This window comes from Piliocolobus tephrosceles, chromosome 2 (genome assembly GCF_002776525.5).
Source record: "Piliocolobus tephrosceles isolate RC106 chromosome 2, ASM277652v3, whole genome shotgun sequence".
NCBI lineage: Eukaryota > Metazoa > Chordata > Mammalia > Primates > Cercopithecidae > Piliocolobus > Piliocolobus tephrosceles.
Window position 1 is genome coordinate 164532332 of NC_045435.1, and position 25603 is coordinate 164557934.

General features: G+C 41.0%; 1 protein-coding gene and 1 non-coding gene across 7 annotated transcripts in view; one reads left to right on the forward strand and one right to left on the reverse strand.

Annotated features, from left to right (window-relative positions):
- The window catches only part of TFDP2 (transcription factor Dp-2), a 197850-nt gene extending 175650 nt beyond the window's left edge, over positions 1 to 22200 (reverse strand). For all 6 annotated transcript variants that reach the window (XM_026454188.1, XM_026454184.1, XM_026454186.1 and 3 more), the window contains exon 1: positions 21821 to 22200. The gene's annotated coding sequence lies outside the window, so the exon portion shown is untranslated. The remainder of the gene's footprint in view (positions 1 to 21820) is intronic.
- LOC111544767 lies at positions 18023 to 18124 on the forward strand. The gene has a single exon (XR_002732275.1). It is a non-coding gene; the product is annotated as a U6 spliceosomal RNA (small nuclear RNA).
- Positions 22201 to 25603: the final 3403 nt, after the last annotated feature.

Consider the following 25603-nt stretch of genomic DNA (forward strand, 5'->3'; position numbering starts at 1 on the left):
AAAAATTGAAAGCAAGGTCTCAAAGAGCTTTTTGTATAACCATATTCACAGCAGCATTATTCACAATGGTTAAAATGTAGAAGCAACACAAGTGTCCACTGACAGATAAATGGATCATCAAAATGTAACAAACACATAGAGTATTATTCAGCCTTAACAAGGCTTGATATTCTGACATATGCTACATTGATGAACTGTGAGGACATGACACAAAGTGAAACAGGCCAGTCACAAAAGACAAATATTGTATGATTCCCCACATATGAGGTACCCAGAGTAATCTAATTCACAGAGACAGAAAGTAGAATGGTGGTTATCAGGGGCTAGGAGGAAGGAGGAATGGGGAATTATTGTTTAATTCATATAGTGTTTCAGTTTTGCAAGATGCAAGTTCTGGAGATAGATGGTGGTGATGGTTATATAACAATATGAATGTACTTCCTAACACTGAACTGTGTACTTAAAAATGGTTAAGATGGGCCGGGCGTGGTGGCTCACGCCTGTAATCCCAGCACTTTGGGAGGCTGAAGCAGGTGGCTCATCTGAGGTCAGAAGTTCAAGACCAGCCTGGCCAACATGGTGAAACCCCATCTCTACTAAAAATACAAAAAATTAGCCAAATGTGGTGGTGGGTGCCTGTAATCTCAGGTACTCAGGAGGCTGAGGCAGGAGAATTGCTTGAACCCAGGAGGCGGAGGTTTCAGTGAGCTGAGATCACGTCATTGCACTCCAGCCTGGGCAACAAGAGCAAAACTCCATCTCAAAAAAAAAAAAAAAAGGAAAACAAAATACAACTGCTATTTACAAGAAACATGCCTAAAGTATACCCATAGAAAGTAACAAAACGAAAAAAGGTGATGTGTCTCTATAAACATAGACAAATAGTCTTTAGAGTAAGAATATTATTGAGGATAAAAAGGCAGTGATTAAAGAAAGGTGGTATTTAGAAGGAAGACAAATAGACAAAGATAATCCAAATTAATACATTTCATAACCTAATTTACAAATTTATCAAACATAAAGCAAAAACTGACTATTTTACAAGGAGAAACTAAGAAATCATACAAGACAATTTTAATACACACCTCTCAGTAATAAAGAGACAAAAACTGAAATCAGTAAGGGCATATAAAATGTGAGTAACTCTGTAAGTTTGATCTAAGAGATGTAGGCAGATATCTGCTCCCAAAATGCGAGAGTGTGCCTTGTTTACCAAAGAATTATCTCCCAAACAATGTCAACAAGGACCCATATGTTAAACTGTAAGTAAATTTATGATTAGCAACAAAATTAATACAGATCAATACAAAAATTAATAAACACTTGGAGTATATAATGGTAAAGAAAACCCAATGCCAACAAAGAATAAATACTTGGTAATAAATGTAGTAAGAAATGCATAACACCTATCAGAAAGAATTAAAAACACATGTCTGGCCGGGCACAGTGGCTCACGCCTGTAATCCCAGCACTCCGAGAGGCTGAGGCAGGCGGATCACCTGAGGTCAGGAGTTCTAGACCAGCCTGGCCAACATGGCAAAACTCCATCTCTACTAAAAATACAAAAATTAGCTGGACGTGGTGGCACATGCCTGTAATCCCAGCTACTTGGGAGGCTGAGGCGGGAGAATCACTTGAACCTGCGAGGTGGAGGTTGCAGTGAGCCAAGATCACACCATTGCACTCCAACCTGCACAATGGAGCAAGACTCCGTCTCAAAAGAAAAAAAAAAAAAGTCTAAACAAAACCTTGTATAAAAATGTTCATAGCAATATTATTGAAATAGTAAAAAAGGATAAATAATGCAAATGTCTACCAACTGATAAGGAAATATGGCATATATGATGAAATATTATTTTGCAATATAAAGGGTTGATTATTGACATAATCTGCAGCATGCATAAACCTTGAAAATGTTATGCCAAGCCACATACTATATGATTCCACTTACATGAAATATTCAGAATAGGCAAATCCATAGACTCACAACATAGATTAGTAGTTTCCAAGACTGGGAAGAGAAGGGGATGGGAAGTAACTGCTAATGAGTATGGGGTTTTTTAAAGAGTGATTAAAATGTTCTGGAACTAGGTAGTGATGATGGCTGCACATATTTGTAAATATACTAAAAACCACATCTTTATACATCTTTAAAAAAACAATGTTATAGGGCTGGGTGCGGTGGCTTACACCTGTAATCCTAGCACTTTGGGAGGCCAAGGCGGGCAGATCACAAGGTCAGGAGATCAAGACCATCTGGCTAACACGGTGAAAGCCCGTCTCTACAAAAAATACAAAAAAATTTAGCTGGGCATGGTGGTAAGCACCTGTAGTCCCAGCTACTCGGGAGGCTGAGGCAGGAGAATCGCTTGAACTCAGGAGGCGGAAATTGCAGTGAGCCAAGATCGCACCACTGCACTTCAGCCTGGGGACAGATTGAGACTCTCTCTCAAAAAAAAAAAAAAAAAAAAAAAAAAAAAATGGATATTATGACATGTGAATTGCATCTCAATAAAGCTTTAAAAAAAAAAAAATCCTGTATGAGGAAAATGTTAAAATACTCCCAAAAGAAACTAAAAGAAGATGAACACTAGAAAGATATATGATATTCTTGGATAAGACAATTCAACATTATAAAGTCATAAATTATAAATTCTCCCAAGTTAATTTATAAATTCAATACAATGATAATAAAAATACTAACAAACCATTTTATGGAGCTGAATAAGTTATTAAAATTCATATGAAAAAACAAACATGTAAGAATAACAGGAAAGTACTAAAACAAAAAAACTACAAAACAAGGGCCGGGCGCGGTGGCTCAAGCCTGCAATCCCAGCACTTTGGGAGGCCGAGACGGGCGGATCACGAGGTCAGGAGATCGAGACCATCCTGGCTAACACGGTGAAACCCCGTCTCTACTGAAAAATACAAAAAACTAGCTGGGCGAGGTGGTGGGCGCCTGTAGTCCCAGCTACTCGGGAGGCTGAGGCAGGAGAATGGCATAAACCCGGGAGGCAGAGCTTGCAGTGAGCTGAGATCCAGCCACTGCACTCCAGCCTGGGCGACAGAGCGAGACCCCGTCTCAAAAAAAAAAAAAAAAAAAAAAAAAAAAAAAAAACTACAAAACGAGACTAGACTTACTAGACATTAAAATATCCTATAAAGCTTCTATAACCAAAACACTGCGGCACAGGTGCATGAATAGACAAATTCATCAAGCTGTGTAATTAAAATACTACATGTATAACTTTTTGAATCTATCAAATTTCAAATAAAAGTATTTTTTGAGGATTTTTTGGAGACAAAGAGTCTTACTCTGCTGCCCAGGCTGGAGTCCAGTGGCACAATCACAGCTCACTGCCGACTTGATCTCCTAGCCTCAAGCAATCCTCCTGCCTCAGCCTCCCAGGTAGCTGGGACTACAGGTGTGTGCCATCAACCCCCACTAATAGTTTTTGTATTTTTAGTAGAGATGGGGTTTCACCAGTCTCATACTCCTGGGCACAAACCTCCTGCCCGCCTCAGCCCTGCAAAGTGCTGGATTATAGGTGTAAGCCACTGCACCAGGCCCAAAAGTGGCTTGTTTGGTTTTTTGTTGCCCAGGCTGGAGTACAGTGGCTCAATCTCGGCTCACTGCAGCCTCTGCCTCCCAGGTTCAAGTGATTCTTGTGCCTCAGCCTCCCGAGTATCTGGACTACAGGCACCTGCCATCACACCTGACTAATTTGCTTGTATTTTCAGTAGAGATGGTCTTTGCTATGTTGGCCAGGCTGGTCTCAAACTCCTAACCTCAAGTGATCTGCCCATCTCGGCCTCCCAAAGTGCTGGGATTACAGGTGTGAGTCACTATGCCCAGCCTCAAAAGTGTTCTGGTTTTGTTTTGTTTTGTAAACCATGGTTTTACCTCTGGTTAGTGGGACTAAAAACAGGAGGAAGACTTTTCTTTTTTAAAATATTTTAAAATTGAGGGTAGGGCACGGTGGCTCACACCTGTAAGGCAGAAGAACCCTGGAGGTGGAGGTGGCACCGAGATCACACCACTGCACTCCAGCCTGGGTGACAGAGCAAGACACCTCCAGAAAAGAAAAAAAAAAAGAAGAAAAGAAAAGAAAAGGAGGAAGCATTACTGAAGGCAACAGCAACTCCCTCTAAGTACAGTGGAAACAAACTGAAAGTAGGGCTGAAAAAAATATAGAAGAAAGAGTTCCGCATAGTCCCAGCTATACTGAAGGCTGAGGTGGGCAAAATTAGCAGGGCATCGTGGCACATGCCTGTAATCCCAGCTACTCAGGAGCCTGAGGCAGGAGAATTGCTTGAGCCCAGGAGATGGAGGTTACAGTGAGCCGAGAACGTGCCACTGCACTTCAGCCTTGCAGTGAGCTGAGAACGTGCCACTGCACTTCAGCCTAGCTGACAGAACGAGACTCTGTCTTAAAAAAAAAAAAGAAAAAGAAGAAGAAGAAGAATATTTTAAAATTGAAAGCATCCAAATGTTAATAATAACAAATCAGAAAGGCAAACCTGAGATTCTAGGCCCAGAATAGTCTAGAAAGCACAAATGGCCTACTTTCCTCATTCTTAGCACCTGATTTCCTATCTTCTTGAGGAAATACTGAAATCTGTGCAAGAAAACCAAGAGCTAAGAATAAGGGTAGATACAATCAGGAGTGCTTTCACGGAGAGCTATCTGACACAATAAAATTCATACACATTGAGAACTAGAAAATATAAACTAATCTTGGCTGGGCGCAGTGGCTCATGTCTATAATCTCAGCACTTTGGGAGTCCGAAGTGCACAGATCATGAGGTCGGGAGATTGAGACCACCCTGGATAACGTGGTGAAACCTTGTCTCTACTAAAAATACAAAAATTATCTGGGCGTGGTGGCACAGGCCTGTAGTCCTAGCTATTCAGGAGGCTAAGACAGGAATCGCTTGAACCTGAGAGGCAGAGTTTGCAGTGAGCAGAGATTGTGCCATTGCATTCCAGCCTGGGCAACACAGGAAGACTCCGTCTCAAAAAAAAAAAAAAAATAGAACAAAGAAAATATAAACTGAGAGTTTCCTATTTCAGACAGGAAAATTTTACCAAAAGCAGACTGGTTACTTAAGATAGTTTTAAACTAACTGTGCAAAATTAACCAAAATTGCCATTAGTCACAATATGAAAAATTGCTTTATTCTGCCTACGGCAATAGGAATCCTAATAAATAGTTGGTGGGCTGATAATTACTCTACCCTTGCGTTACTTAAGATGATTTTTAAAAGTCAGAAAATGTTTTACATAAATTAGTAAGTCGAATTAATAGTTCTGTTTTTGCTCACAGGCAATCTGAGTCAACTACTGCAGTTAATTTTTACAAACAGGAAGAAGTATTAAATAAATCAGAAGCTCCTAATATTAACACATAGATAGGTAGATAGACAGATAACAGACGAACCTAGATATACGGTCTATCAAGGCTCTATTTAACAGTTAGTCAGAATGCTTTATTATATACCTACAGTTGAGCAAAAAGAAAAAAAAAATCTGTGCTACATTTCCTAGTTTAATGACAGAGACATGTACTATCACTTTTATTCTCAAACACAGTAACTTTTCTGGCTCCATATTCAATTTACCAGACATACCAATATCCCTGTTCATAACAGCATCATTAGCCACAGCATCTCCATGAAATACAATCGTTTTTCCAGACATGGTACTTCTGCTGTGTGACTAACAACAGAACATTGTCACTATTATTGCTATTATAGTTTTTGTTTTGTTTTGTTTTGAAGATATGGGGTCTTACTACATTGCCCAGGCTAGAAAGCAGTAGCTATTCACAGGCAGGACAATTGCATACTACAGCTTTGAATCCCTGAGCTCAAGCAATCCTCCCACTTCAGCCTCACAAGTAGCTGGGACTATAGGCTGTGCCACTGTGCCCAGAACTGTTAGGATTTTATTTTTCCTGCCTTTGGGAACACTTTTAGCTTTTTTCTCTTCTGTCATTGAAACCTTAAAACTGTATGTCATTTCTTGACATCCATATTTCCTTTTAGCCTACATATGTTTAATTTCTTTTTGTTTCTTTTTTATTATTAATATACTTTAAGTTCAAGGGTACACGTGCACAACATGCAGGTTTGTTACACAGGCATACATGTGCCATGTTGGTTTGCTGCACCCATCAACTCGTCATTTACATTAGGTATTTCTCCTAATGCTATCCCTCCCCCAGTCCTCCACCCCACGACAGGCCCCAGTGTGTGATGCTTCCCACCCTGTATCCAAGAGTTCTCATTGTTCAGTTCCCACCTATGAGTGAGAACATTCGGGGTTTGGTTTTCTGTCCTTGTGACAGTTTGCTCAGAATGATGGTTTCCAACTTCATCCGTGTCCCTGCAAAGGACATGAACTCATCCTTTTTTATGGCTGCATAGTATTCCACGGTGTATATGTGCCAAAATTTCTTAATGCAGTCTATCATTGATGGACATTTGGGTTGGTTCCAAGTCTTTGCTATTGTGAATAGTGCCACAATAAACATACGTGTGTATGTGTCTTTATAGTAGCATGGTTTATACTCCTTTTGGTATATAACCAGTAATGGGATTGCTAGGTCAAATGGTATTTCTAGTTCTAGATCCTTGAGGAATCGCCACACTGTCTTCCACAATGGTTGAACTAGTTTACACTCCCACCAACAGTGTAAAAGCTTTCCTATCTCTCACATCCTCTCCAGCATCTGTTGTTTCCTAACTTTTTAATGATTGCCATTCTAACTGGCATGAGATGGTATCTCACTGTGGTTTTGATTTGCATTTCTCTGATGACCAGTGATGATATTTTTTCATGTGTCTGCTGGCTGCATAAATGTCTTCTTTTGAGAAGTGTCTGTTCATATCCTTTGCCCACTTTTTCATGGGGTTGTTTTTTCTTGTAAACTTGTTTAAGTTCCTGTAGATTCTGGATATTAGCCTTTGACAGATGGGTACATTGCAAAAATTTTCTCCCATTATGTAAGTTGCCTGTTCACTCTGACGGCAGTTACTTTTGCTGAGCAGAAGCTCTTTAGTTGAATTAGATCCCATTTGTCTATTTTGGCTTTTGTTGCCATTGCTTTTGGTGTTTTAGTCATGCACTCTTTGCCCATGCCTATGTACTGAATGGTATTGCCTAGGTTTTCTTCTAGGATGTTTATGGTTTTTAGGTCTAACACTTAAGTCTTTAATCCATCTTGAATTAATTTTTGTATAAGGTGTAAGGAAGGGATCCAGTTTCAGCTTTCTACATATGGCTAGCCAGTTTTCCCAGCATCATTTATTAAATAGGGAATCCTTTCCCCATTTCTTGTTTTTATCAGGTTTATCAAAGATCAGGTGGTTGTAGATGTTCTGTTCCATTGGTCTATATCTCTGTTTCGGTACCAGTACCAAAACTGTTGTGGTTACTGTAGCCTTGTTGTATAGTTTGAAGTCAGGTAGCATGATGCCTCCAGCTTTGTTCTTTTGGCTTTGGATTGTCTTGGCAATGTGGGCTCTTTTGTGGTTCCATATGAACTTTAGCTTTTTCCAATTCTATGAAAAAAGTCATTGGTAGCTTGATGGGCATAGCATTGAATCTGTAAATTAATTACCTTGGGCAGTATGACCATTTTCACAATATTGATTCTTCCTATCCATGAGCATAGAATGTTCTTCCATTTGTTTGTTTCCTCTTTCATTTCCTTGAGCAGTGGTTTGTAGCCCTCCTTGAAGAAGTCCTTCACATCCCTTGTAAGGTGGATTCCTAGGTATCTCTTTGAACTAACTGTGATAGGGAGTTCACTCGTGATTTGGCTCTCTGTTTGTCTGTTACTGGTGTATAAGAATGCTTGTGATTTTCGCACATTGATTTTGTATCCTGAGACTCTGCTGAAGTTGCTTATCAGCTTAAGGAGGTTTTGGGCTGAGACGATGGGATTTTCTAAATATACAATCATGTCATCTGCAAACAGGGACAATTTGACTGCCTCTTTTCCTAACTGAATACCCTTTATTTCTTTCTCTTGCCTGAATGCCCCGGTCAGAACTTCCAAAACTACGTAGAATAGAAGAGGTAAGAGAGGGCATCCTTGTCTTGTGCTGGTTTTTGAAGGGAATGCTTCCAGTTTTAGCCCATTCAGTATGACATTGGCTGTGGGTTTGTCATAAATAGCTCTTATTATTTTGAGATATGTTCCATCAATACCTAGTTTACTGAGAGTTTGTAGTAGGAAGGGCTGCTGAATTTTGTCAAGGCCTTTTCTGCATCTATTGAGATAATTAGGTGGTTTTTGTTGTTGGATCTGTTTACGTGATGGATTACGTTTATTGATTTGCATAGGTTGAACCAGCCTTGCATCCTAGGGATGAACCCAACTTGATCGTGGTGGATAAGCTTTTTGATGTGCTGCTGGATTCATTTTGCCAGTATTTTATTGAGGATTTTTGCATCGATGTTCATCAGGGATATTGGTCTAAAATTCTCTTTTTTTTGTTTTGTCTCTGCCAGGCTTTGTTATCAGGATGATGCTGGCCTCATAAAATGAGTTACAGAGGATTCCCTCTTTTTCTATTAATTGGAATAGTTTCAGAAGGAAATGGTACCAGCTCCCCTCTGTACCTCTGGTAGAATATGGCTGTGAATCTGTCTGGTCCTGGAATTTTTTTGGTTGGTAGGCTATTAATTATTGCCTCAATTTCAGAGCCTGTTATTGGTCTATTCAGAGATTCAACTTCTTCCTGGTTTAGTCTTGGGAGGCTGTATGTGTCCAGGAATTTATCCATTTCTTCTAGACTTTCTAGTTTATTTGTGTAGAGGTGTTTATAGTATTCTCTGATGGTAGCTTGTATTTCTGTGGGATCGGTAGTGATATCCCCGTTATCATTTTTTATTGCATCTATTTGATTCTTCTCTCTTTTCTTCTTTATTAGTCTTGCTAGCAGTCTATCAATTTTGTTGATCTTTTCAAAAAACCAGCTCCTGGATTGATTTTTTGAAGAGTTTTTTGTGTCTCTTATCTCCTTCACTTCTGCTCTTAGTTATGTCTTGCCTTCTGCTAGCTTTTAAATGTGTCTGCTCTTGCTTCTCTAGTTCTTTTAATTGTGATGTTAGGGTGTCAATTTTAGATCTTTCCTGCTTTCTCTTATGGGCATTTAGTGCTATACATTTCCCTCTACACACTGCTTTAAATATGTCCCAGAGATTCTGGTACATTGTGTCTTTGTTCTCATTGGTTTCAAAGAACATCTTTATTTCTGCCTTCATTTCGTTATGTATCCAATAGTCATTCAGGAGCAGGTTGTTCAGTTTCCATGTAGTTGAGCGGTTTTGAGTGAGTTTCTTAATCCTGAGTTCTAATTTGATTGCACTGTGGTCTGAGAGACAGTTTGTTGTGATTTCTGTAGTTTTACATTTGCTGAGGAGTGCTTTACTTCCAACTACGTGATCAATTTTAGAGTAAGTGCGATGTGGTGCTGGAAGAATGTATATTCTGTTGATTTGGGGTGGAGAGTTCTGTAGATGTCTATTAGCTCCGCTTGGTGCAGAACTGAGTTCAAGTCCTGGATATCTTTGTCAACCTTCTGTCTCATTGATCTAATTTTGACAGTGGGGTGTTAAAGTCTCTCATTATTATTATGAGGGAGTCTAAGTCTCTTTGTAGGTCTCTAAGGAATTGCTTTATGAATCTGGATGCTCCTATATTTGGTGTATATATATTTAGGATAGTTAGCTCTTCTTGTTGAATTGATCCCTTTGCCATTGCGTAATGGCTTTCTTTAACTCTTCTGATCTTTGTTGGTTTAAAGTCTGTTTTATCAGAAACTAGGACTGCAACCCCTGCTTTTTTTGGCTCTCCATCTGCTTGGTAGATCTTCCTCCATCCCTTTATTTTGAGCTTAAGTGTGTCACTGCATGTGAGATGGGTCTCCTGAATACAGCACACTGATGGGTCTTGACTCTTTATCCAATTTTCCAGTCTGTGTCTTTTAATTGGGGGCATTTAGCCCATTTACATTTAAGGTTAATATTGTTATGTGTGGATCTGATCCTGTCATTATGATGTTAGCTGGTTATTTTGCCCGTTAATTGATGCAGTTTCTTAACAGCATCCATGGTCTTTAAAATTTGGCATGTTTTTGCAGTGGCTGGTACCAGTTGTTCCTTTCCACGTTTAGTGCTTCCTTCAGGAGCTCTGGTAAGGCAGGCCTTGTGGTGACAAAATCTCTCAGCATTTGCTTGTCTATAAAGGATTTTATTTCTCCTTCACTTATAAAGCTTAGTTTGGCTGGATATGAGATTCTGGGTTGAAAATTCTTTTCTTTAAGGATGTTGAATACTGGCCCCCACTCTCTTCTGGCTTGTAGAGTTTCTGTCGAGAGATCCACTGTTAGTCTGACGGGCTTCCCTTTGTGGGTAACCCGACGTTTCTCTCTGGCTGCCCTTAACACTTTTTCCTTCATTTCGACCTTGGTGAATCTGACAATTATGTGTCTTAGGGTTGCTCTTCTCAAGGAGTATCTTTATGGCGTTCTCTTTATTTCCTGAATATGAATGTTGGCCTGCCTTGCTAGTTGGGGAAGTCCTCTTGGATAATATCCTGAAGAGTGTTTTCCAACTTGGTTCCATTCTCCCCCTCACTTTCAGGTACACCAATCAAACATAGATTTGCTCTTTTCACATAGTCCCATATTTCCTGGAGGCTTTATTCGTTTCTTTTTACTCTTTTTTTGCTAAATTTGTCTTCTCGCTTTTATTTCATTAATTTTATCTTTAATCACTGATATCCTTTCTCCCACTTGATTGATTCGGCTATTGAAGCTTGTGCATGCATCACCAAGTTCTCATGCCATGGTTTTCAGCTCCATCAGGTCACTTAAGGTCTTCTCTACACTGTTTATTCTAGTCAGCCGTAACCTTTTATCAAGGTCTTTAGCTGCCTTGCAATGGGTTAGAACATGCTTCTTTAGCTCAGAGAAGATTGTTATTACCTACCTTCTGAAGACTACTTCTGTCAACTCATCAAAGTCATCCTCTGTCCAGCTTTGTTCTGTTGCTGACGAGGAGCTGCGATCCTTTGGAGGAGAAGAGGTGCTCTGGTTTTTAGAATTTTCAGCTTTTCTGCTCTGGTTTCTCCCCATCTTTGTGGTTTTACCTACCTTTGGTCTTTGATGTTGGTGACCTACAGATGGGGTTTTGGTGTGGATGTCCTTTTTGTTGATGTTGATGCTATTCCTTTCTGTTTGTTAGTCTTCTTCTAACAGTCAGGTCCCTCAGCTGCAGGTCTACTGGAGTTTGCTGGAGGTCCACTCCAGACCCTGTTTGCCTGGGTATCATCAGTGGAGGCTGCAGAATAGCAGATATTGCAGAATACCAAATATTGCTGCCTGATCTTTCCTCTGGAAGCTTCGTCCAAGAGGAGCACCCACCTGTATGAGGTGTCTGTTGCTCCCTACTGGGAGGTGTCTCCCAGTTAGGCTACATGGGGGTCAGGGACCCACTTGAGGAGGCAGACTGTCCGTTCTCAGAGTTCAAATGCTGTGCTGGAAGAACCACTGCTGTCAGACAGAAACGTTTAAGTTTGCAGAAGTTTCTGCTGCCTTTTGTTCCACTATGCCCTGCCCACAGAGGTGGAGTCTATAGAGGCAGTAGGCCTTGCTGAGCTGGGGTGGGCTCTGCCAGTTTGAGCTTCCTGGACGCTTTGTTTACCTACTCAACCCTCAGCAATGGCGGACAACCCTCCCCCCACCCAGCTGCAGCCTCGCAGGTCCATCTCAGACAGCTGTGCTAGCAGTGAGCAAGGCTCCGTGGGTGTGGGACCCGCCAAACCAGGCACAGGAGAGAATCTCCTGTTCTGCCAGTTGCTAAGACCATGGGGAAAGTGCAGTATTTGGGCAAGAGTGTCCCATTTTTCCAGGTACAGTCTGTCACAGCTTCCCTTGGCTAGGAAAGGGAAATCCTCCAATCCCTTCTGCTTCCTGGGTGAGGCGACGCCCTGCCCTGCTTCAGCTAGCCCTCTGTGGGCTGTACTCACTGTCCAACCAGTACTAATGAGATGAACCAGGTACTTCAGTTGGAAATGCAGAAATCACCCGTCTTCTGCATCGGTCACACTGGGAGCTGCAGACCAGAGCTGTTCCTATTCGGCCATCTTGAACAAAGATCTGTTTAATTTCTTTTAAAGTCAAAAGAACATAGGCCAGGTGTGGTGGCTTAAGTTTGTAATCCAGAACTTTTGGAGGCTGAGGCAGCAGATCACTGAGGGCCAGGAGTTCAAGACTAGCCTGGCCAACATGGTAAAACCCTGTCTCTATTAAAAATACAGCTATTAATCAGGTGTGGTGGTACATATCTGTTATCCCAGCTACTTGGGAGGTTGAGGCACAAGAATCACTTGAACCCGGGAGTCGGAGGTTGCAGTGAGTTGATATCATGCCACTGCACTCCAGCCTGGGTGACAGAGCAAGACTCTGTCTCAAGAAAAAAAAAAAAAAAGTCAAAAGAGCATGAAATATGTTGCAAAAGGATATACAGATCTTAAATAAAATATTTATGTTACAAAGAAGTTAAGATACTCAAAAAACTGGGGATAGAAGGAACACACCCCAACATAATAAAAGCCATACATGACAGACCCACAGCTAGTATCATACTGAATGGGGAAAAACTAGAAAGCCTTTCCTCAAAGATCTGAAACATGACAAGCATGCCCACTGTCACTATTGTTATTCAACAAAGTACTGGAAGTCCCAGCTAGAGCAATCAGACAACAGAAAGCTATAAAGGGCATCCAAATTGGAAAGGAAGAAGTCAAATTATCCCTGTTTGCAGATGATGCAATTTTGTATTTGGACAAATTTAAAGACTCCACAAAAAAAGTATTATTAATAGAAGTGATAAACAAATTCAATAAAGTTACATGATATAAAATCAACATACAAAAATTAGTAGCATTTCCATATGCCAACAGTGAACAACGAGAAAAAGAAATTTTAAAAGTAACTCCATTTATAACAGCCACATATAAAACTGAATAACTAGGTATTAACCAAATAAGTGAAATATCTCTAATGAAAACTATAAAACACTGATGAAAGAAATTGAAGAGGACACCAAAAAAAACGGAAAAGTATTCCATGTTCACGGATTGAAAGAATCAATACTGTTAAAATGTCAATACTACTATCAAAGCAATCTACAAATTCAAGGCAATCCCTATCAAAATGACAATGACATGCTTCACAGAAATAGAAAAAACAATCCTAAGATTTATATGGAACCACAAAAGACCCAGAATAGTCAAAGCTATCTTGAGTAAAACGAACAAAACTGGAGGAATCACATTACCTGACTTCAACTATACTACAGAGTTATAGTAACCAAAACAGCATGGGACTGGAATAAAAACAGACACACAGACCAATGGGATAGAACAGAGAATCTAGAAACAAATCCACCCACCTACAGTTAACTCATTTTCCACAAAGGTGCCAAGAACATACACTGGGGAAAAGACAGTCTCTTCAATAAATGGTGCTGGAAAAACTGGATATGCATATGCAGAAGAAAAAAACTAGCCCCATATCACTGGCCATATACAAAAATCAAATAAGGCTGGGCGCAGTGGCTCATGCCTGTAATCCCAACACTTTGGGAGGCCAAGGCAAGCAGATCACTTGAGGTCAGGAGTTCAAGACCAGTCTGGTCAACATGGTGAAACCCCATCTCTACTAAAAATACAAAAATTAGCTGGGCGTGGTGGCACATGCCTGTAGTCCCAGCTACTTGGGTGGCTGAGGCACAAGAACTGCTTGAACCTGGGAGGCGGAGGTTGCAGTGAGCTGTTATCAAGCCACTGCACTCCAGCCTGGGCAACCAAGCAAGACCCTGTCTTAAAAAAAAAATCAAATCAAAATGGATTAAAGACTTAAACCTAAGACCTCAAAATGTGAAACTGCTAGAAGAAAATATTGGGGAAAATCTCCAGGACATTGGTCTGGGCAAGAATTTCTTGAGCAGTACCCCACAAGCACAGGCAACCAAAGCAAAAATAAACAAATGGGATCACATCAAGTAAAAAGTTTCTGCACAGCAAAGGATACAATCAAAAAAGTGAAGAGATAACCCACAGAATGGGAGAAAACATTTGCAAACTATCTATCTGACAAGAGATTTATAACCAGAATATATAAGGAGCTCAAGCAATTCTAGAAAAATAATAATAATAATAATCCCATTAAAAAATGGGCAAAAGATCTGAATAGACATTTCTCAAAAGACATACGAATGGCAAATAGGCATTCGAAAAGGTGCTCAACATTGCTGATCATCGAAGAAATGCAAATCAAAACCACAATGAGCTATCATTTCACCCCAGTTAAAATGGCTTATATCCAAAAGACAGGCAGTAACAAATACTGGTGGGGATGTGCAGAGAAGGGAACCTTCCTAAACTGTTGATGGGAATGTAAATTAGTACAACCACTATAGAGAACAACTTGGACATTCCTCAAAATACTAAAAATTGAGCTACCATATGATCCAGCAATCCCACTGCCAAAAGAAAGGAAATCAGTATATTGAAGAGGTATCTGCATTCCTGTTTGTTGCAGCACTGTTTACAATAGCTAAGATTTGGAAGCAATCGAAGTGTTCATTAACAGATGAATGAATAAAGAAAATGTGGTACATATATACAATGAAATACTATTTGGCCATAAAAAAGAATGAGATCCATGGCTGGGCACGATGGCTCACGTCTGTAATCCCAGCACTTTGGGAGGCCGAGGCAGGCAGATCACTTGAGGCTAAGAGTTTGAGACCAGCCTGGCCAATATGGTGAAACCCCGTCACTACTAAAAATACAAAAATTAGCTGGGTGTGGTGGTGCGCGCCTGTAATCCCAGCCACTCAGGAAGCTGAGGCAGGAGAATCACTTAAACCTGGGAGGCGGAGGTTGCAGTAAGCCGAGATTGTCACTGCACTCCAGCCTGGGCACAAGAGCAGGACTCCGTCTTGTAAAAAAAAAAAAAAAAAGAATAAGATCCAGTCATTTGCAACAACATGGATGGAACTGGAGATCATTATGTTAAGTGAAATAAGCCAGGCACAAAAAGACAAACATTACATGCTCTCACTTAATTGCGGGATCTAAAAATCAAAATAACTGAACTCATGGACAGAGAGAGTAGAAGGATGGTTACTGGAGGCTGCGAAGGGTAGTATGGGGATGTGGGGGATGGTTAATGGGTACAAAAAAATACAAAGAATAAATAAGACCTACTATTTGGTAGCACAAAAGGGTGACTATAGTCATTAATAACTTAATTTTGTATTTTAAAATAACTTAAAGAGTGTATTTGGATTGTTTGTCACTTAAAGGATAAATGCTTGAGGGGATGAATACCCCATTCTTCATAATGTACTTATTTCACATTACATGCCGATTTCAAAACATCTCATGTACCCCATAAATATATACACCTACTATGTACCCACAAAAATTAAAACTAAAAAAATTAAAAGTTCAGATGATTGAATTTAGTATTATACATCTTATCTAAGTATGTACTTTCTTCTGTTCACAGTTAGTCAGTAAAACAGAGTAATAAAGCTCATAATCATGATTTAATCAATTAGCTGAAATACAACCAAACTTAACACAGAAATGGTCTTTTATATATATTTTCTTATTTTTAAAATATTAATTTATTTTTTTGAAACAGTCTCACTCTGTCGCCCAAACTGGAGTACAGTGGTGTGATCATAGTTCAGTGTAGCCTCAAACTCTTGAGCTCAAGCAATCTTCCCACCTCAGCCTCCTTAGTAGCTGGGATACGTGCCACCACACCTGGCTAATTTTTTTTCATTTGTAGAGATGGGGCCTTGCAAAGTTGCCCAGGATGGTCTTAAACTTTTGGCCTCAAAGTAATTTTTCCCAAAGAGCTGGGATTACAGCATGAGGCACTATGCCCAGCCTCTTTGTTTATTTATTTATTTTGAAACAGAGTCTCACTCTGTCGCCCAGGATGGAGTGCAGTGGCAAGATCTCAGCTCACTGCAACCTCTGCCTCCCAGGTTCAAGCGATTCCCCTGTCTCAGCCTCCCAAGTAGGTAGGATTACAGGCGAATGCAACCACATCCAGCTAATTTTTGTATTTTTAGAAGAGATGGAGTTTCATCATGTTGGCCACACTGGTCTTGAACTCCTGACCTCAAGCGATCCACCCACCTCGGCCTCCCAAAGTGCTAGGATTATTATAGGCGTGAGCTACCACGCCCAGCCTATTTTTTCAATTATAGTAAACAGTGGCACTAGTGAAAGAATGATTAATCAACAATGGCTAATTTTCAAACCACTCACTTATATTTGAATGAATTCTCAACACTTTACGGGAAAAAAAAAGCTACGCTGGAAAAGACCCAACCAAAAAGAAGATATATTTTTGGGTTCTCCAAGCTATTTTCCCCTATTTCATCTTTTCTTGCACTTAGGATTCTTTGAGGGATGAGATTACATTATGTCCCTTTGTCAACTTAGTGCCTCACACAGTGCCTGTAACATAATAAGCACTTCACATGTGTCTTTTGAGTAATGCACACAAAGATCAACTGGTGGGGAGTCACCATCTCTCTATGCCTACTATCTGGCTGCTGGTTCATATCATCCCCAAGAAAACCAAAGGTAAAAAGGGGTTTGAAGTTGGGTGCGGTGGCTCACATCTGTAATCCCAGCACTTTGGGAGGCCAAGGGAGGTGGATTGCTTGAGTTTAGGAGTTTAAGATCAGCCTGGCCAACATGGCAAAACCCTGTTTCTACTAAAAATACAAAAATTAGCCAGGTGTGGTGGCACATGCCTATAATCTCAGCTACTTGGAAGGTTGAGGCACAAGAATCACTTGAACCCAGGAGGCGGAGGCTGCAGTAAGCCGAGACTGCACCACTGCCAGCCTGGGCAATAGAGCAAGATTCTGTCTCCAAAAAAAAGTGGGGCAGCGGGGGTAGGGGGACTTGAATTTAAAAGGACAGTAAAGAGAAAACAGAAAAAGGGAGTTGGAAAGTACTATGCGTATAAATAAAATTCTAATTAGATTACAGCTTATGCCACTAGGAAAGAAAAGACTTATTTATTTATTTATTCTTATGTATTTATTTTGAGATAGGGTCTCACTCTGTTGCCCAGACTGGAGTGCAGTGGCACGATCACAGCTCACTGCAGCCTTGACTTCCTGGGCTCAAGAGATCCTCCCACCTCAACCTCCTGAGCCTGGCTACTTTTTGCGTTTTTAGTAGAGACAGGTTTCGCCATGTTGCCCAGGCTGGTCTTGAGCTCCTGGTCTCAGCAATCCGCCCACCTCGGCCTCCCAAAGCACTGGGATTACAGGCATGAGTCACTGCACCTCCCAGAAACGACTTTTAAAACATACAAACATTTTTAAAACAAAAGATAACTTTGGCTGCCATACATAAGGACCAGAGACAGAAACGGAGTGGAAGAAGGAAGGTTTACAGGAAGCTATTACTGCAGTCCACTAAAGAAGGAATGGTGGCCCAGATTACAGTAATATTAATAATAGTAGGAATGGAGAGAAATAGATGTACATTACCTGTTTGCTTCAGGCATTTTTATTAAGAAAAATTATCTTTGGATGGATCAGGTAAAACAAGCATTGATATCTTGTGCAAAATGGGCATTTAATAAATTTATCAATGAATTGGCGGAAATGAAAGCTCAATATGAACATGAAGATAAAAGACAGTTCCTAACTGTTCAACAGGGTATATTGCTCCCAATAAAATTCCATACAGCTGTTGGCAATCATTTAGGAACTATGGTGAGCAGGAGAGGTTACCAGAAGACTAAAGATAGAAAATGTAGTACTCATGTTCAAAGAAAGAGAAATGGGATCCTGTCAACTACTGATCATTGAAGTTAAACGTAATTTTAGACATGATTCTAGAATCATTACTAAGAGAAGTTTGTGAACACTTAGAAAAAGTAGTAATCAGTGCTCCTTTAGCAGCACATATACTAAACGGGAACAAATCATTGATTAGCATGGCCCCTGTGCAATGATGACACACAAATTCATAAAGCATTCCACATTTTTACTTGAATTAAAAATCCTTTTCTGATACATAAATCAGCCAGGTGTGGTGGCAAGCTCCTGCAGACCCAGCAACTCGGGAGGCCGGGGAAGGAGAATTGCTTAAATCCAAGAGGCCACCGCACTCCAGCCTGGGTGACAGAGACTCTGTCTCAAAATAAATAAATAAATAAAAATCCTTTTCTGAAAAAAAAGACAAAAAAGTAGTAACCAACATATGCTACTGGAATATAGTATAGTTTCACTAAGGACAAGTAATGGTAGGGTAAAAAAAAGGAGACATATAAAATCTAGGTTTTAGTAAGGCAATTGTCAAAGTTCCTCACATATTCCTTGTGAGAACTTGGAAACATATGAGGTAGATGATGATAAATTAGCTGAATTTCTAATTGGCTGACCAACCTGAACCAAAGAATTAATAATAAAATTTTTTATCACCTTTAAGAGAGGTCTTTAGCAGGTAAAGAACTCTGCCCTCAGCCCTGCCTAGACAGCATTTTAGTGAAAAATTTGCATGAAGGCAATGCCAAAATTATCAAACTTGTATGTTTATCAAATGCATAGATTTGATATTTATTGGATGACCAAATCAGGATATTTTTAATGTCAACAGACTAGAAGCAATCTTACAAAATAAAACTTAATACAGACACATGTAAAGTCCTACCAAAAAATATTCTATTAAAGAATTTAGAGAGTATGACTTTAAGAACGGAGACAGCATGAACAAAACAATTCAACAATTTTAGTTGACAAGGAAACCAGTAGTAAAACAGGTATCATATATACATAGTACTTGGATGCCCCAACCCATTCTAAGTGACTTACATATATACATTAATTTAATTGTCTTCAGAATTGTATAAGATAGTCACTATTATTAACCCCATATTAGAGATGAGGAGACTTAGGCCCAGAGTGTTTACATAATTTACTCAAGGTTACCCAGCTGATAAACTGCAGAGTTAGGATCTAAACACAGGAAGGCTAGCCCCAAAGTTAATCTTCTTAACTAGTAAATTATTAGAAATTAACAGTGTAATGTGGTTGCCAAAGAAGCAAGTCTACTCTTAAAGTACATGCTTTAAAATCAGAGAGGTAACTTACAGTCTTCTACACTAGTTAATACCTAATTTGGGGTACCATTCTTGTCGGAAGAATATGGATGAACTAAACAAAGTCACAAGTGGGCTATGAGTTCTGTGAAGAGATGCAAACGAAAACAATGACACAAAAGTCACTTACAGAGGTTAAAGACTGATAATATTTTCTAGAGAAGAAAACACTCAGTGGAATATAAGTATCTTCAAATAGTTGAAAACCCACAATACAGAAGAGACAGTGAGGACACAATTTCTACTTCAGTGAAAGAAATAATTTTATAAAAATTAGAGTTGTCCAAACATGGCGAGGTGTGTGCCTACAACCCCAGCTACTTGGGAGGGTGAGTTGGGAGGATCACTTGAGTCCAGGAGTTCCAGACAAGCTTGAGCAACATAGAGAAACCCTGTCTCAAAAATAAATAAATAAATAAATAAATAAATAAATAAATAGAATTGACCAAATATCTTTATCTCAGAAACTATGACAACATAGTCTCTCCAAAAAATATACAAATGTGCATAATTTTGCATAATAGTTCCAAGAGTTCACAAGTCTATTTTCATATCTATTCATGCTGCATACCTAGTCATGTATCCCAAATTAAAATGGAAAGGATTTATGTATGAAGAGGTGAGTGTATTTGATTCTCTTTAAAATTCACCACAATTTAAAATTCTATGATCTAAAAGAACTCTCAATCTATGCTTTCTAGTTTCTTCTGAGATCCATTATAACACATATGGCAATAAGAGTTTAAAAGATGATGACAAGGAAGTACATCCCAGTTCATCAGTTATATTGAGGGCACACAGCTCAGACAGTTAAGAATTTTGGCTGCAAGAGAAAAACTTCCACGTGCCACTTGGACTACATATTCGCAAAAGTCGGGGTGGGAGGAATTACATGATCACAAAATGAGAATATGAAGTATTACACACTAGAAAAATTCAGCTTTCTTTTTTAAACACCTAGAAATGAAGAGAACTGAAAAGTAAGAGTTCAGTAAATCTTGGACCTTTATTAACAAATGTAAGTGCCACAGTGCTGAAACTGCAACTGCACAGTCAGAACAACGCTACAGACACCATGTCTACTCTTAGACTAGACTAGTTACAGGCACAAGATGTTCTAATAAACAACAAACACATCCAGAGCCAGTACGTAAGTGTGACAGAATCTGGGGTCTAGGCATTTGATTTTTCTCCTGGTGCTGAGAATGGACACTGCCATTAAAGATTAATTATAGTAATCTGATAGTGATAAAGGTTTAGCTAAATAACAGGCTAACCAATGAAATGGAAAAGGAAGCTGCAATATAGATCAATGAAACTATTTTTATATTTACTTTTAAGGAGAGACAGGGTCATGATTATGCCATATATAAAATAGACGAATATACACTCACGAGCTGGAAAAAAAAAACAAAAACAAAAACAGGTAAATAACCATTTATTAGGCGAAGATAAATTCAAGCCATTAAGAGAAAACACATGGCCCAGGGAAAAAAAAAAAAAAAAAAAAAAAAATGGGCAAGGGAAAAAAAAAAAAAAAAAAAAAAAGGTTGTGAAAGTCAAATGAAAAGACACAAAACTCAGATCTCGGGGAGAGAGGGGAAGGAGAAGACTGTTAAAAGAGAGGCTTACTGAAAGGCAGCAAATAAGTGAGACAGGGAGTCTATGCCCTCTGAGATGGAATGAGGAAAAGATAAAAGTATTCGTGGGTTCAAAGGTAGCTTCAGCAGTGAATATGGAAAAGGAATGAACCTGTTCACTATCTCAACACTAAAAGGGAAATAATATAGGGTCTTTTTCTAAACCAGCATCCATGGCAAGTGCCTAACTAATACAAGACATTTAATACGTGGAGAATTTTCTTACGATTGCATTCCATACATTAGTCCATTCACTCCCCGAAACACACCGAATAGGTGGATGCATCTAATTTACAGATGGAGAAACCGAGATCACACAATAGAATATAGCACAGGCTGGTAAGAGAGACTGGGGCGCTCATCCACTTCGTTGTACTGTCTCTCAGCGAGATCCTGGGAAAACCCTTATACTTCTTTGTGAAGAGAGACCTTGGTTTCCAGATTTTCTCAAAGGAGTCTGGGCCCAAAAAGCGATCCTCTACTTCAGAGAAAAGTTCCTTTATGGGGCATATGAGGTTCTTCAAGCACACAAAGGTTAGAAACTCTTTTTAAAAACAAACAAACACCTGGTGGAGACAGAGGCGTGTGAGTCATGAAAGGAGGAGGGAAAAATCGGAAAACCAGATTTAGAAGCCATCCTTCTTTGAAGAGAACCAGAAAGTAGAAAGCAGCCCTTCCCCTCTTCTACGAGGCGTGACTCAGGGACGTTACCTCCCCCGATTTGCTTTATGCACTAAGAGGGTGACCCTCTCCGGCTTTCGACTCTGGCCCAGACACTCACGGGCTACCCGGCCAGGCCTGGAGAACCCGGGTCTAAACAGATGGGACTCGTCTGGGGGACAAGGGGGCCCCTGGGCACAGGGATGGAAACCTGCCCAGGAACGCGCCCGGCTGGGTCCAAAGGCCCTAGGCGCGCGGGCCCGCGCCCTCGCCCCAGACCTTACCGCCTTCGGCTGCAGAAGAACTGGCGGTCAAGCAAGGCTGTCGGGCCGAGCAGGGAGCACGTCTTCGGGCGCCGCCGCTTCTGTGGCGCCCGCGCTTGGCGGCGGCCGGGTCCCGGTGGACTCACACCCGGGGAGACGCGGCCTGCCGGGTCAAGGCCCAGGAGTTTGAGGCCCCGGAACGCCGACTGTGCGCGCGCCCTCGAGCCTGCCCAAAGAGGAAGGGTCAGGGCGCGCCCCGCGGGCCGTGCAGTGGCAGTAGCGCCGCAGCCGAGATCGCTGCCGCTTTCGTCCGCCCTCTCCCTGCCCAGCTACAGCCCCTCTTCCCCCGCGCGAGCTTTGGCGGCGGAGCAGCACGGTGCGCGCCGATTGGCCCTCGGGATGTGCGACGCCAGGCGCCGCTCCCCACGGATTGGCCGGGCCGGCAGTGCGTGCAAGGAGTAAACAAACCCCGCCCCCAGGCTTCCCTTGGAGAGTAGGGGGCCACCAGATGGAGGGGCGGGCCTCGTGCACTCAGCCACCGCCCCTTGGTTCCCCCTGTGGCCTCCCTGGGAGCCCTCCCGCAGGACCAGACCACCCCGCTTCCCCGCCGCCTCCGGCGACAGCTGCGGGCCTGAGGCCTAGAATTTTAGACACACTTCCTTCATCCCTCCTGTCTCATCCCCCCCTACTCCCACCCTGCGACTTGGGTGGGAATCTCTTTTCCAACTGACCCCGAAGCCGGAAAACCCCAGCTCTCTTGGAAAGAGGAGGACTGGGCAGTTCCATCTCGGTCCCCAGGCCTTTGCCGGGTCGCCCTGGGGAAGCATCAATAAGGGACAGAGGGGCGAGTGATCGTGAGTGAGGCTATGCGTGGAGCCAACTGTGGGACACCTTGAAATTATTCAGACAATGGGTTAGAGACCACTGGGAATGTGGAGGTTCTTCAGTATCCAGGCAAGTTAACATCCAAACCAGGACAGGTCATCATGTCCCGCGGAAACTGCACACACCCCACATGCCCGTACACTTGGTTCCATATGAAAAGATATTGTTCATTCATTCGTGCCGATGTGAAAAACCCTGTGCAAGCAGCGCATTAGAACGATTAGATCTTTCTCATTTTACTCCAACCAAATTTTATGTTTGTTTTTGAGACGGGGTCTCGCTCTCACCCAGGCTGGAGTGCGGTGGCAGGATCACGGCTCAGTGGAGCCCTGACCTCCCCAGTCTCAGGTGATCCTACCACCAAAGCCTCCCGAGTAGCTGGGACTACAGCCCCGCGCCACCACACCTGGCTAATTAGAGACGGGGTTTCGCCATGTTTCCCAGGCTAGTCTGGAACTCCTGGACTCAAGAGATCCTCCAGCCTGGGCCTCCGAAAGTGGTGGGATTACAGGCATGAGCCACCGCGCCCGGCCCCAAACACTATTCTTGACATGGGGAGGTATCAGTGGACAAAATAGAGAAAAAAAAACTCCTTCCTTCATGGAGTTACATTCTAGCAGGATAGGAAAGGTAATATGCAAAAGAATAAGCAAAACAAAAACTACATTACATGCTGATATTTATGCTATGGAAAAACAAAAATAAGCAGAGGTGTTGGAGGAATGGCTTCAGTCCTAAATAGAGTGATCAGGGAAGGTGGCACGGAGAAGGTGGTATTTAAGCGAATGCCTAAAGGAGGTGAGGTAGGTAAGAGAGCACTTTCAGATCTTTCTCTGGGGCAGGACATAATTGCATGTAACTAGTCCTGAGAGTCCAAGAATGTCAAATGCAGTACTCCACTGACTGATTCTAAAATGCAAAAACCCCAATGGAGTGATTACTTCACATTCTCCAGTAACAAATCAATAAAAATTTATTTAGTTTCCACAAGAAATTTTCTTAAGGTTATATTCAACAAATACTTTTCACTCTAGGTACTACATATACAAAAATCAGCAAGATAGAAAACATCCATCCTCAAGGAACTCAGTGTAGCAGAGGAAATGGATTGTAAACCACCTCAATTCAATGTGTAAGTAACCATGATGAAAGTACACACACAAAGTGCTTGGGCTAATGTAGGTAAAGGAGTCGCTGTCATAGAGGAGCTGTAACTATCTTAGGATCTCTTTATCCATAAAAGAAACTCAGTACTAAATTTGGAGTGAAGCTATCAGGGATTCCCTAACCTCTTTATAGGTTAGAGTCTGAAGATACTAGGTTGAACCATATGAAATTGCTGATAGTGGGCAATTTTCATATGGTTCAACTTACTCTCTTGCAGAGGTAGTATGAGGATTTTGCCATGTAATGCATATAGTAAGTGTTCAATAAATGATGGCAATTATTATATTCATTGTATAACATAGCTTTTGAAAAAAAAGATTTAAAAGTCAATGTTTTGTAACACCTTCCAACACCGTTACATAAAATGGGCAGTGAAAGTTTCAAATTTTCCATAAACTAGTTTGATTTAGTTGTGAATTTCCATGACCTAATCAGGGTATGTTGTAAAAGACAGTAAATGTTAGTTTCACAGCAGGCCAAGAAATTCAGAATAAGGAGGAACAGCTTGGTTTTTAAGCCAAAAACTGAGAATTCTCCAGAACAGAATAAATTGTCAAGTTGCTACAGGGAAGAAAATTCATGTAAATCAATTTTTCATTCCCACTCATAGTTCCAATTTAGCAATTTGCACAACAGTCAGCTTTTTGTCTTCTTTCTTATTTCCCCATTAAGGGATCTTATTTCCTCTGAAAAGGAAAATAAAGTTTCCACCATCTCCAATGCCAGAGAGTAGACATCTGAAATGTGACAGAACATTTATTGATTCTGCAAACACTTATTAAGCACTTATTGTATGCCAAGAACTATGCAAGGTATTGGCAATACAAACACAAATGTCCAAAGAGCTCCATTCACTGGCATTCCTTATGCTTGGAATAATCCCCCAGTTCACCCACAACTCACCTGCACATGCCTTCTCATCTAAACTTAAACAACACTTTCTCCAGAAAAGCTTCCCGAGTCCCCATCTCCAACTCTTTTCCCATATTTTCTTTGACTTCCTAACATTCATTACACTTATAATTACTCACTGGCTACCTGCCTCCCATTAGACTGTAAGCTTCTAGAATCAAAGACATATCATTCTAATCACTCTCATCTCCTCAGTGCTTAACAGAAGTTCAATGTTTTTATTGAATAGATGAGAGTCCACAGCCCAGCAAATTTGGAAAGAGGAGATAGGTATAATAAAGTCCTCTGCTTAGAAATATGTGGGCCACAGAAGAGCCAACACAAAGAGGTTGTGAAAAAGACGGGTCCATTCCAGTTAAACCCAAGGCATTTCCATGTGCTGCCTGCTCTCCTAGCACTGGATACTGCTTTTGCAGGTGGAAGTACCGGACTCCTGGACCACTGCCTCTCAAACTTTGAGATGCACAGTAATCACTTAGGGAATCTCACAATTCAGGCTGTAAGGTGTGGCTTCAATCCTGTATCTCCAACAGGCTTCCAAGTGATGCTGGTGCTGCCTCACCAGCCAAAAATCACACTTTGAGTAAGAAGGTCTTTAGTGACACCTTTTATCACACGAAAAGATCTGCAGTTGTCAGAACAGTTTCAGATTTTTTTAAAAGCATCTTCTTTTCACACCAAATCCATCTAGTGACTGACAAAAGAAATAACACTTATAAGTGTTAAATCTGGGTCTTGCTTCTAGAGACAATCCTGATATGTACAGTTTAATCACCTTAATAGGACAGAGTAGAATCGAAGCCTCGGAATTTCCTCAGGGGCGGATTCAACCTCTCCCCA